This window comes from Chironomus tepperi, unplaced genomic scaffold (genome assembly GCF_022539635.2).
Source record: "Chironomus tepperi strain 1889 unplaced genomic scaffold, CSIRO-AGI_Ctep_v1 contig_9, whole genome shotgun sequence".
In the NCBI taxonomy this organism is placed as follows: domain Eukaryota; kingdom Metazoa; phylum Arthropoda; class Insecta; order Diptera; family Chironomidae; genus Chironomus; species Chironomus tepperi.
Genome location: NW_027226131.1, coordinates 1,269,189 through 1,282,704, shown reverse-complemented (window position 1 = coordinate 1,282,704; position 13,516 = coordinate 1,269,189). Strand labels below are relative to the sequence as shown.

Below are 13,516 nucleotides of genomic sequence, written 5' to 3'. Positions count from 1 at the left end.
ACATATTAAGACATACAAAATTCAATGGATTTGCTGGATAATATCCAGTTGACGGGTTGGACAAATTGATTGAAAAAGTCGAATCCAACACTAAGCCAGAATGTACCGCCGGACTAGAGGAGAATTTCAATAAAACATCAATAAAGTCCGATTTTATGAAAATTACAAAGAAAGAAGAAAACAACAACAACGAAAAATATTCTAGAATAAGAAGAAGATATAAAAAGTAAATCACGTGATTATTTTCTAGTAACTAATTCTAAAATCGAAATGACCTTGAACTTGTGAAGTGTATTTCGTCATTTCTAAAACATCAAATGATAAGCCGAAATAGCTCAGTTGGGAGAGCGTTAGACTGAAGATCTAAAGGTCCCCGGTTCAATCCCGGGTTTCGGCAATTCTTTTTTTGTCATTTTTTTTTTCGTGGAGTTTTTCATAAATGATGTCAAACAAGGAAATATTTTTTTGCAAGGATCAAACAGTGTCCTCCTCAATTTTCTCATCCTTTTTTTGGAAAGTCTTAAAATGTGACACATACACCAAATTCTTCCAAAGAGTAAAATGTATCTTCGAATCGTAAGACGTAATTTATGAATGAACCCTTTACTTTGTGTTTCGAAGGTTTTGAATTGAAAGCAAGCGATAGTGCCCGCTTGAAGCGACATCTATCGGAGGATCACAATTAATCTGTACGATCAGCGAAGTAAGTAAGTCTAATGTGCAGTCTACTTGATCATTTAAATATATGCAAGCAACCAGACATCTGAGTTAGCAACACTGGTTAAAATCTAACCAAATAGTATTTCACACAAAAATATTCATTCAGTCAGTCTGAAGAATCTATTTTAGAAATATATTTGTAAGATGTTTACATCATTCGAGTGTAAGTTGATGTCAATGATCTGAAGCTTGGTGAAATGCCACCGCACATTCAAAAAATTTTGGATCTTTTGAGCACATTGAGCATGGAATGAAGGGATGCAAAATTAAATAAGAAATTTCTTCTGCTTCAGCAAGCATAAAATCAATTTTTTACGCTTTATGTAAACTTTTAAAGACTTTAGCACGCATATCTTCATAAATGTGGATACACCGGCACCGGAAAAAAGTAAACCAAAAAAGAGCGAAAATTTCATTAAATCTTAAAATAATGAACATAAGAGCTCATTGAATTAAATGTGGCGTATGACTTTAACCTGTCTAACCTGTTGTTATAACACATAATATCGCATAAAGTAAAGCTTTACTTCTTTTAACCCCTTAAAAAGATTATGATGATGTTGGTTGTGTAGGTTGACGTTGACATTGAATATAAATGTGCGGTGCTTCAGTTGATGTCTGTAACATATGACTGTGGTAAAAGGAGTGGAAAAACAAACATATATAAAAACTTAATGAAGCTTTTAACCGCACTTTAAGCATTGCATGCATATACGTACTCTTCAGTTCATTTCTAATCTCATCAGGATTTAAATAAGTTTTTCGTCTCGCTTAATGCAATGATGTGAAGAGAATTGAACGTCAGCTGGAGGTTGATTGAAATATGTTTCAGCAGCATTAAACATTATGCATCATCTCTTAAGATTGGTGAATGCAGTGTCGTGAGCTAATCTTTTTCATATGAACAGTACTCTATGTATTGATTGAGAGATCAGACTCTGTTGGGAATCGAACTCTCGTCTTCATAATATTCCACATTCTCTATGGTACTCGACCTTACAAATGCATTAACAAATTCACCTTTATATAGGGTTTCTGAAAAACGGCATTTTTAAAAAACGGCCGTTTCCGTTTTTTCAAAAACGGCCGTTAACTGGTCCGTTTTTAGAATGGAAAAACAATACGTTGCATTCAAACTGAAGTCCTTTTTGATTTGCCAAGATATGCTTTCCGAAAAATCTGACTCTAAAAGTATACTGCTGTATCACAAAGCTTGTACGAAAGTAATCTCTTAGTTTTGACATCTATTATTTAAAAATTTTTTTTGACCGTCGAAAAATTAATTAAATTTTTGAAAATTTTTCCAAAAATTCAGAGAAAAAGTCATATCCAAAAACGGAAAAACGGCTAGCAAAAAACGGCCGTTTTCCGTTTTTATTTTTTCGACAACACGGCCCGTTTTCCATTTTCGTTAACGGCATCAGAAACCCTATCTTTATAAGGCTTGAAACTCTAGATTTCAATCCATTCTGTCTCCTCATCGATCGTACTTAAAATCGAATTACGATTGACTTGCACCATTACAACATTTTAATATGTGTTACTTGCTTGATAACTGAGATAAAAGCTGATTAATTCAATATTCCAAATTCAGTGGCTAAGGATAGGATACGAAACAAAATCACCAAACCAACATAAACGTACATATCTGCAGCAGGGTATATTTAGCAATGTCCAGAGCTTGCAAGTGGTTCAGATACCACTAAGAACTGTATATGCGGTATAAAGGGTGTGGTACAATAAGATTATTAATCACAGTGCCTCCAACACATAATATTTGCTCGGTCAAACATTATTTATGATTCTAATGTTTTTCCAATGGGAGTCAATAGATATGTAGCCATTGATTTAAAATTTTGTGGTTTCATTCTGGTTTTGAGATGTTTTTCAAGAATTCCTATGAGTTGAAGACAATTTTCTATCAAAGAAGGTTCCCTCTCTTACGTCACTGCATCTAATTCAGCTATTATCAAAACTAGACGCAAATGAAATTGAATTTTTAATTATTTATCAAAATAGAATTCCAAAAACTAAACTGTTGTTCTCAACTTCACTTCTGCATCGCAAAACAAAATGTTAATTTTTTAATTTAATTTCTATGAATTTTTTGTATAGTCGGAATAATGCTTACGTCTCATTGCATCAACATCATTATCATCATCACTTATTCTGACTTTCTGAATAGTTCATTAATGTGGAAGAACAGAGAACCAACCTGCACAATAAACTTCTAAAGAAACTTCATGGAATTAATTAATTCCGCTTGACATGAAAACTCATTCGAATAAAAAAATCCTTGATTTTATTCTCTTTGAACTTTAATGTTTAGAATTTAAAGAAAATTCTCAAAAACGTAAAATTGCTTTTATCGCAATTATTTTCATTTGCTTCCTTCAATTATACAGCACAAGAAATTTCTCGTCAAATTATATTCCAACTTAATATTTGTTATTCATAGAGCATTCATACTTTGTTTTGTTTTCATTTTCTCTGTGTTTCATGAGCTTTCCGAATGAAGAGATACATTAGGAGAAAAAATATCATTGTTTCAGTTCTCATCATACGATTGGTGCCATTCCGTGATGCATCATACATTCTCATTACTTTTTATCTTCATTCGCGTAAACAACAGTAAGATATTTACTTATGTAATGGATTTTTAAAGGATATGTGTAGGCGGAAGAACTGAAAGAACTCAAACATATTCTAGCTGCTCTGAAGCTTCAAACTCATTAATTAGGAATTAAACATTAAAGATTTTGATGAAAATATGTCAACGGTTATTTTATATTCAAATTCAACATGCAACTTCAATTAGTTGATTTTCCCCTTTTGGTTGCTAGGCCCCTCATTGGAAATGTTTATTTTGTTTTTGATCTTCAAAGAATAAACATCCCAAGCACATATTTTCGTCTCAGAAGTGTTGCAGTTATTATTTCTTGGTAAGAATATTTAAGTTTCTTCTTTTACTAGTTACAGACGTGATAACAATAATCATGGTCACGAAAATATATATGTTGATTCAAACCAAATATGTAGCAATTCGATCCAATTATCATACACACAATTACAATAGTTATTACGTTATAGACTTGTTTGGTTTCTGTTCCTGATAGTACAGAGCTCTTGCATAACCATCTCAAATTTAATATCATAATCATACTTTCACTATCAAATTCCTAATTATAATAATGAAGAATTCTGACTATACTTTAAGGAAGAAGTTTAAGCATTTCTCTCAATTTTCCGAATTTAATATTTAAAATGCGCACTTCAAACACAGAAATTTTCTGGTATTATTTTCTTTTGGGAGTTTCTCCACTTTTTCCCATTTTACGTGAAGAGAATTGAAAATTTTAAAACATGAAAATAAATCTTTAAGATTGAATAAGACCTTAAAGCTTTTAAGAAACAGATAAATTAAAACCAAATGACTTTAAGACTGGATTATTTTTCTTGTTGTTGTTCTGTTGATAATCGATAAAGATTATAAGTTAGTTTAAAAACCAAAGCTCTAAATCGACTTGAATTTTGTAAGAAGTCTAATCAACTTCGAGCTTTGTTAAGAACAGTTCTGTTTGGAAAGTAATCAACTGCAATGTGTCTAATTCAGTGGGATGCAACCTATGTACCGCCAAAAATTTTTGGAATGGCCATCAGTCATATTCCGTGTGTGGTTTCGATCGATGCCAAAGTGTGTCGCAAAAACTAAAGTTGATGTTTTGACTTAAAAGTAATCAATACTTACGAATTATTTCACAATAAACAACCTTTGCCATTATTAACATAATCAGATTTATGGACATTTTTGATGAACTTTCGAATCAATTATAATGAGATTTGTCAATATTTGGTGATTGATTGACATGAATGAAGGAAATGAAATAGTAAATTAAACATTATTATCCATTATTATGTAGAATATTTTATGCAGAATATCGATTATATTGTGTACATTAAAATTATAACCCCAGATTTGCATTATTTTGAGTTTGAACAAAGAATAGCGTTGAAAGAAAAGGATGAATAAGTATAAGGAGCATATCAAGGAGTCAAGAGTTGTATTAAACCTTATTATTGCTTTCCATGCAAAAGAACAATTTGAAATTCCTTCCAAAAAAATTGTGACAATTTACTTGCTAAAGACTGCCTTTCACTTCATACATTTTAAAACTTTACTTTGTTTTAAAGTATTTGCATAAAAAATTATCCAAAGCCACATCTCAGTTAAAAAGAAAATTGTCTAAAATTTCCAGCAACTTTTAGTGCTAAAGACAATAAAAAAATTTACAAAACGAAACTCAAATTTTCTTTTGATGTACAAAAAACTGATCTTTTATTTTTATTTCCATTGAAGAAACTTTTCTTTGTGGCATTTTAAAAGTTTTCAAACCACTACATGACTTTTTAAGTTGAATGTTTAAAGTAGCTTGGGAAAAAAAGTTTTATTTCCAGCACATAAAATGCTTTCATAACACAAAAGCAAAATGTTCTTTAATACATAGAACGAACTTTTTCTATTGTGAAATATTGACTTATGATTCTCATGAAACATATTAGTCCATATATGTATGTATGTATCCATTCAAGAGTCCATTCAATCAAGTTCATTTCTTAAGTCATTCAACTGTTTTTGAAGCAAATTCCGAGCGACACGCTGCGGCAAAATTGATTTTTCGCCTTCCAAACAAGTCTAGATCAGATTTCACGATTCATTCAGAGCGACTTGCCGTCTACAAGGCGACGTAGTAGTGTCCTAGCAACAACAATGTGTTCCTCGGGTATAAACATGTCCATGACGAACTGAACATTAGAGTTTGTTGTTTCATTCATCACATAGGGTATGGGGGTTCATTTACATCAACTACTCTTAACTTATGACGTCTAACTGTGAAAATAAAATCTATTTTCATAAACATACAACCCCACCCAATTCCTGCAGTAAGCCAATATATATTGGAATACTAATAACACTTTGAAGACCAACAAAAACAAACTTTTTTCTCGTTATCGTTAGCATAACTTTTTTAGCCATTAAATGAAGTTTATTTCAACAACTCCAGAGTTGAGCATAAATTTCGACTATCTTGTAGATGGCCTATATATGCATTAGTATGGTTATAAAAATTCTCGCTTCATTGAAGCTATTATAGACATACATGAATGTCTCGAATGCATTGTAAAATTATATTGTTCATTATTATTAAGCATCAGAGATGCAATAAGGATGAACTTTTTTGAAATTTTAGTTAAATAAAATGAAACTGGAAGTAATGAAATTTACTATGATGCGAACTTGGAGCGCATTTTGGGGCTTGGGATGAAATTTAAGTGCTTATTTATGAGGAATTTGCAATAAATTGGGGCATGTAATTAAAATGTAGCTACCACGACGACGAAGCAGAAGAATGCTTAGAACCAAGTGGAAGACACTTGACGAAAACAATCAAATTGGACGGTTTGCTGCCTCTAGGTTCTAAGTATAATGCTGAATCTTCACGTAGGTGGCGATTACAATACATAACGATCGATACAACATTGCCTTAATTGTCTGAACATTGCATTAATTAAAATTAATAATGTCTCATGTTCATTATAGAATCATGTACTAGATGAGCCTTAGAATCTTATTCAATGTTAACTTAAGGATGCATCTCATGACTAAGTTCAATGAAGAAAATTGGATGTAAACTTGACTTTTGTACATGTTTTAAAAAGCGAACAACCTAAAACATGATAGAAAGAAGCTGAAATGTAGCATAGTAATCTAATATACATAAAATCCATGAGGATAGGCATGAACTATGATTTTTGATAAAGAAAATTGATGAAAGTTTTCCAAAAATCAATTTCAGTTTGAATCATGATTTTTTTAAACAAATTCAAAGATAAAGCAACACTAAAGCTTTTTTCTTCCTTGACAATATAGCGGAAGTATGTCTTCATCCATCAATATCTACATATTGTGTATGATGAAAGCATTCCATCTATTCAAATTCGCAGTAAGTAAGTCAAGCAGAAAGAAAATCATCTTCTTTATAGTGTAGAAGATGAATGAAAATCCCAAAGTCATGATAACATCATTTTTCATTCTTATGCAAGGCTCCCGCAGATTATAATCTTCAATAATCTTTCTATGAAGATTATAATCTTAAATAATCTTTGTATGAAGATTATTAAAGATTATAATCTTTGTATGGAAGATTATAATCTTTGAAAATTTTGTATGAAGATTATAATCTTTAATAATATTTGTATGAAGATTATAATCTTTTCCATACAAATCCTTTTAAAGATTATAATCTTCAACTTTAATGTCATATTAAGTTTTTAACTATTACGAAAGCGTAATTTATATTAAACTATCGAAATAAGCTGAATTTGGCCTTAGTATTTATATCTTTAATGAAAAATTATTCGGAAAAGCCAAATTTTACTTCAGTTTTGTTATTTGAGAAGAAAAACCCGTGAAAAACCTGTCAGAAAAGCCGATTTTGGCCTTGGTTTTCTTAATTAAGGTGGAAAACTCCTCAAAAAAGCCGATTTTGGCCTTGGTTTTCTTATTTAAGGTGGAAAACTCCTCAAAAAAGCCGATTTTGGCCTTGGTTTTCTTATTTAAGGTGGAAAACTCCTCAGTAAAGTCAAATTTGGCCTTGGTTTTCTTAATTAAGGTGGAAAACTTCTCAGAAAAGCCAAATTTGGACTCACTATCTTATTTAAGATGGAAACCGATTCCGAAAAGCCAAATTTTGACTTAATTTTCTTATTTGAGATGAAAAATTTTGCTTAAACTAGACACAAAAACTCTCAAAAATATCAATTTTTGATTCAATTTTCTTAAATCCAGGGTAAAATATTCCTGAAAATAGAATTTTCGCATCGATTTTCATTGTAGTCGAGTGAAAACCCAGTTTGAAACCTAATACACAATGTACAGTTAGAAAAGAGCTCAGAAAATAGATAATTTCACATAAAATGTTTATTTTCCTTATATTTGAAATTAAATTCACTGTATTAAAAGATTATAATCTTCTATATGAAGATTATTTTCAAGATTATAATCTTCCTATGAAGATTATTAAAGATTATAATCTTTGTATGAAGATTATTTGAGATTATAATCTTTGTATGAAGATTATTTCGGATTATAATCTTTGTATGGAAGATTATAATCTTGAAAATCATTTTGTATGAAGATTATAATCTGCGGGAGCCTTGTTCTTATGCAAAGATACAGATTGGAAGGAAACTACGGTCATATGAGCAGATTTGAAATATATGTACAAAAATTCAATAAATATCAAATTACTCAATCTTCTTGTTGTTAATGCTTACATAACTTTATCAAATAATTTTTTCAATTTTAGATCGGAACTTTTGATATTGAATTGATTTTTGATAACAAAAATTGCATTAGTTTATGTTGAGGTTCAGATCAGTTTTATGATCAAAGGACATCATGTGAAGTTTTTTTGATGTTAAATGTATCAATTTTAAGTCTTAATCTTTGACTTGCAATCTTTGTATTTCGATGATTTCCATATGCCAAACCTTTTCAGATCTAACAAATTGGTCATGGATGGAAGATTTGAAGAATTCTTAACATACTTGGTTTTCAAAAAGGAATTTTAAACTTATTTATTGAAATTGAATCAACTGTCGTTTAATATTTGAATTATATTTACAACTTGAATTAGTTTTTTCCCCTTTTATAGTTGTTAGTCCCCTCAATAGAAAAATTTAGTTTGTTTTCGATCTTCAAAGAATAAACAATTTATTTAGATATTTATTAAACCAAGTGGAATTTATAGCATTTTTCTATGAGTTAGATGATTCAGCGTTACTTTTGAGTGAATCTAAAGAACATTAAAATAAGAAAACAAGGGAAACCAAACAAAAAATTTAGATTTTAAGAGCATTGCGACTTACTGAGCTGACTAAATTTAGGTAAGAATTGACATTTGTTAAAGTAATTTTATGAAAGGCTTCAAAGATTGGTTAGAAACAGTTTTATATGGCACAAGCACAGCCTATGCCAAGGCAAAAAAGGGAAGAGTAAAAGAAATGCAAAGCCAAAACTTTTCTTGATTAAACACGAAGTCTGGTCAAAGAAATATTTGTATTCACTTTGATTTTACATTCTAATAGTCCCAAAAAAACCCTGATGTTATGGCTGCATAGCATCCGTTTAATCGAAGCCTATTAATTTTCATTTATTTTGTTCATCAACTGGAACTAAATCGTCTACACATCTAGCTTTCTCGGTTAGAGCCTTAGAGTCAAAAATTTATTTATCCTTAAGATATAATCCAATTAATGCCTCATATTTATGAGTTGTGTATCGAATAGGAAAAATATTGATCTATCTTCCTGGAAATAATAATATTTCTTTTGCCTTCTTTTTTCATCGAATTTCATTCTTATTATTTTCATCTTGTATGTTTTTAGCGCATTTTTGAAATTTTTTTCAAAAAGGTAGCTTAATAAGACACTTTGTTCGTTCGGTCGGCTGTGATCGAGATCTCGAAAACTAGACATCGTAGAAAGCTCAAGATTGTTTTAATAGTTCAGTTCCATCGAGTTATTGGGTTATCGGTCATTTAGAAGTTTCAAATCAACACATAAATGCTATAATTAACAATTTTTCATTTTCATATACAACAATAACAAAAACAACAACACGTTTTTTCATTGTTTTCCAGTGTTCTTCAATGTTTTTCGATGTTTTAACAGTGTTTACTGAATAATGTTTAAAATTTTTTGACCGTTATGAGGTTTGAATTATGAAAATCCGTTAAGGGATGAAGTTCTTAAATTTGTGGAAGATATATATGGATCTTGTTTTTTTGGCCTGGAAGTGACCTGGATCTTACTGGATCTTGGTTTTTAGGTCTGGAATTGACCTGGATCTTAGTGGATCTTGGTATTTAGATCTGGATCCTCCTGGATCTCGTTTTGAAGTTCTGGAAGTTCTGGAGATCCTACTGGATCTCGTTTCGTGGGCTAGGAAGTGCCCTGAATCCTACTAGATTTTGGTTTTGAGGTCTGGAAGTGATTTATTAATCAATTATTGATCGCTGGGACAAAAATGCGCTTAAGTCCCTCGATTAATAACACGAGGACTTTTGTAATTTTTTTGATAAAATTGATTTCCATGAACTGGATCGATTGATGTCTCTAATTTCCTTTTACTTCTTTTTCATCAGATCTCATTTGTGTCATGAAAAGAAAAAACAAATGTATTTTGATATCTACGAAATTTTAATGACTTATGTTCCTGGAATAATTATGAAGATGTACCAAAAATAGAAAAAATTACTCAATTTATTAATTTGATTGATTAGCATTCGAGCAGAAATAAATTAACTTTTTTGCTAGTCTGGAGAAGAAATTGTTTATTTTGAAAGTTGTGCCTACGTCAAGGGAAATGTGCCTTAATGCCACTAATAAGTAATTTGTTAATTAGTGAATGAAATACTTATTTTTGGCGGCCATGTGAATGCCAAACGGAGGCGTTTTCCATTTGGTATCAATAATAGAGGTTTAGCGGAGTCTTAAAAGTTCCGTGGCGGAGAATTCTTCATTATTGTCTATCGGGCTAGCATATTCTAAAAGTATTATAGTTGGAATTGTCATGGAATAAGCTCAAAAATGTAGATAACCTAGAAACAGAGTTCGAAGTCGACTTTCATTCCTAGATTATTTATAGATAGCTACATATACAAACTGTACCTAAGGAGTATCCTCTTATATTCCTATTTTCCCCGAAAATATTTTTCCTTATTTTGCCCAAATATCGATTAAAATTAATTCATTTCTTAATATAGATTCTCATTTTGTATTATTAAATACAGTATATAGGAACATTCAATCCTAAGAACCATCCCTGCTGTCCTGATTACTCCAATTTCTGAAAAGGTTATGGCTACCAAACTAAACATAATCCTCTCTAATTATTTCAAATCTAAATTAATTCTCATTCGAAATACCCCCAAAAAATACAAGCTTAACTTTATTTACTGAGTGTACATTTGTGAATCAAAATACAAATTAAATTAAATTAAATTAGTTTATTTCAATTTTATATTATTTCATTACTTAACAGGATGAAGGCAAGGAAAAAAAAGAAATGAATTTAAATTTATGTAGGTAAATTGCAAAAGAAAAAGTTTTTTTTTTAACTTATGCTGCATAAAAAAGAAGACTTTAATTCAATAAAAACACAAAGTTTCATTTACCTTTTACACGATACAAAAAACGAGAGAGATGATAAGCTTCCATCTTAATTCCATGAGTAAATTTTGTTAGGAATGGATAATGTTACTTCATCTTACTTTAATACCATGTATACATATATAATTAGAATGAAATACACTCGTATTTATTTACCAGATAATAGCATCATAATTAAGGTACAACATTAAATCCACAATAAAGGTTGTGTTCGCTTAGAATAAATGATACAGGAACTACGCTGTGCTAGACTCATATGTACATACAATATTTTCTCGGGGATGGCAGTGAGTTTTGAGGATGAATGTAGACATTTTAGCATAATGATGTATTCGGTATTGCAATTCTATGGGATGTGTTGGGTATAAAGCTATGTGTATAAACTAAATGTGTAATTAGAAGCTCAAGGTTGGTCCTAGTTAGAGTCTGTTGATCTAACTGTACAACTATATTTCCGAATAACGAATCCCGAGTGGGATTCGAACTCACGTCTATGATTTTTAGTCACATGCTTCTAGCACTGGACTATCAGGGGTTATTCAACAGTATGCAAAGTGTCGTATATAAATTGTATTGATCCTCTGTATTCCCATTAATACTGCACTCCCTAACGAAATCCCGTTGATAGGCCGTTATAGGAATTGAATTCCAACAATGCCTAGTCGAATTATAGAAGCTTTAAGTTCGAATCTTGATGATTTCAATATCAAAAATTAGAGTTTAAAGCTGAAAATAATTTTTAGTCTCAAAAGTGCAACTGTTGTGCATCCTGCAAAATATTCACCTTGAAGCAATTATCTAGTAATGGGGAGTAGAGACGATACAGTAATTACAATACTGTCATATCACATGTAAAACCCTTACTTTAAGATTTATGCTTGCTTGATATGAAAAGCATCCACGTGTATATTTACTCTATTCTTCTTAGCAGCATAATTTTCTCCGAATTTCCACACTTTAAAGGATATACTCTAGACATTTCCATACAAAAAAAAGCCCACATTCCTTTGCATAATTCCCTATTACCAGATTTATTCTTTTGAGGGGATTTAATCCCAAATTGAATTTCTTTCATTCTCTTCTTTTCCTCTTTAATATCAACAATTTATTTTTATTGATTTAGTTCCAAGAAAGCCTCCACAAGCTGAAAATAATCGTCAATCATTTTGGAAAATTGAAAACGAAAGTCCTGCAGACTTAAATAGAAATATAATTTTATGGCGTCGAGAGAAAGTTTTTTTTTTTCATATTTTTATGGCATTTAAATGCTTTTGTGAATAAATTAGCAGTAAAGTCGTATTATGTCTAAAATTTCTTATTCTTGTAAAGTTCAAGGATTCTTATTTTTATTGGCAATTTGATTCGATTGATTGGAAATTATTATAGCTATTTCCTTTAATATCGCATGTCTCGCTGTAATGTTATATTTGAAAACTGAAAATGTCAACATTATTGAGTCGTGTGAATGAATATTATAGGCAAAGTTGAAATTTGTATATTTTGGTGGATCAAAGATTTTAGGTTTTTGGGATTGCTTTGATTTGTAATGTAATGTTGGCAGAAAGAAAATCACGGTTGTTAAGAAGGAGGTAGAGCAGCAACACAATAAACTAGCTAAATCAGCCGTTTTAGACAGGAACAGAAAACTGCTCAACCACTTTATCAAAGTCCTCGGAATTCATCATCAATCAAGATCCTGACCAACAGTCAGTCATAAAAATTGGGAATTTTCAAGAGTTTTATAGAAATGGGTAGATGAAACCCATTGAAAGAGCCAGTTTTAGATGTGTACTGAGGGTTGTCATTAAACATAATTGATCTGTACGGCTAGCGAAGTAAGTAAGTAAGTCTAATCCTGGGTCTAGACAGTATTCAAATAATTATTGTTATTACTAAACCTTGACTGCTAAGCCAATTTATGATCTTAAAAGCTAGTTTTTTACTTAATACAGTAGTGATCATGAAAAGAAGCTGTCGATTAGGATATCATCACACATTGTATTGGTAATTACCAAGCGGTTGTTAGCTTTAAGCGCCAACTGAGGGAGGTCATGGATCACACTTGATCTGTATGGTCAGCAAAGTAAATAAACCTACAGTCTCAAGCCAAGAAAACTGTTCACGACACATCATGTCAAACACACTTGAGATTTTCATGACACACCAATGTCCCGTAGCACCCTGTACAGCACTTAAACCCACCCCCACCGCTCACACAATACCTTAAAATATGAACGTTATAAATATACATTTAACTTCATTGATCAAATTAACAACGTCGATTCCATCTAAACATTTCCTCCCAAAAGTCTCGGCTCGGAAACAATAAACTTTTAAGAAGATTACGTGAATTGCTTCAATTTTAGACTCAATATTTTCAAGTGTTTACTTCCAAAAAAAATAATTTCATGTGTCTTTAAGGTGCTGTAATTTAAAGTAAGATGAGGAAAAAAAGGTACATAAAATTATTCACATTTACGACTTCCAGTCTCTCGAGAGTAGACATAAAATATGCATAGAGCGCGTCGACGACTTTTTTTTATGCAGTGCTGTTCACTGACCT

General features: G+C 31.0%; 1 non-coding gene across 1 annotated transcript; it reads left to right on the top strand.

Moving 5' to 3' along the window:
* The first annotated feature begins 324 nt into the window (after positions 1–324).
* Positions 325–397, top strand: TRNAF-GAA (transfer RNA phenylalanine (anticodon GAA)). Its single transcript has one exon. It is a non-coding gene; the product is annotated as a tRNA-Phe (tRNA).
* Positions 398–13,516: the final 13,119 nt, after the last annotated feature.